Genomic DNA, 850 nt, shown 5'->3' with positions numbered 1-850 from the left:
TTCACGGTCAGGGAAACCACATGTTCAAGGAAAGTAATACAGAGTTCACAGTAGTTGTGAGACCAAAGAACCAGGGGTAAGCAGTAATGCAATTGTCTACTTATTTCCTGGAAGCTTATTTGATGTTTCAAACTTGGTTAAGTATCTCATGAATAACAGTGTTTTCTCTTTTGGCTTCTGTTCTCTTGATAGCAAAGCTCTAATCTGTAATTCTAATGTTTACATGATACTTGGATGAACGAAACCACAACAACTGTCAAGTGTGATCCAAACACAGAGGTATGATTATGTTTATAGTCATCTTGGGTTCATCTTGGCTCATTCGAAAAAAGTCATATTTGGAGCTTACCTAAACTATTAATGAAATGAATTGGGGCATCATTTTTTTACAAATGCGAAGAAATCTCATGTTTCTCTGTTTACTCTCTTTGTGGCTGGAAATGAGAACAGCAGTCCTCTTAATATTTCCCACACATTGCCAGTGTCCAGGGCGAGATAGATTCTCTCCTCTTACAGTGCAGACCCTGCTGTGGGGTGCTAACATAGCTGCACACTCCTGTGGTGCTGAGTGAGGCACAGGAACTCCACTGCCCTCTGTTTGTAATTAAGCAGCTTGGGAGATTGCAGATCTCAGCCTCCATACTGCATCTTCTGAGTCAAAACCTGCATTTGACACCATCCCCAGGGGATCAACCTATACTCAAGTATAAAAAGCATTATTTTTCATCACTTTTAACTATTTTTTAATAGAATTCTGGGAGGTGAGTAGTATTCCCCATTCTCAAGACACTAAAAATTAGAAAGATCTGAGCTCCTACAGTAAATAATGACATTACCAAGTGCATCTTCA

Source organism: Talpa occidentalis, unplaced genomic scaffold (genome assembly GCF_014898055.3).
Source record: "Talpa occidentalis isolate TD23 unplaced genomic scaffold, MPIMG_talOcc4v2.1 talOcc4.4, whole genome shotgun sequence".
In the NCBI taxonomy this organism is placed as follows: Eukaryota; Metazoa; Chordata; class Mammalia; order Eulipotyphla; family Talpidae; genus Talpa; species Talpa occidentalis.
Note: the sequence above shows the minus strand (reverse complement) of the source record.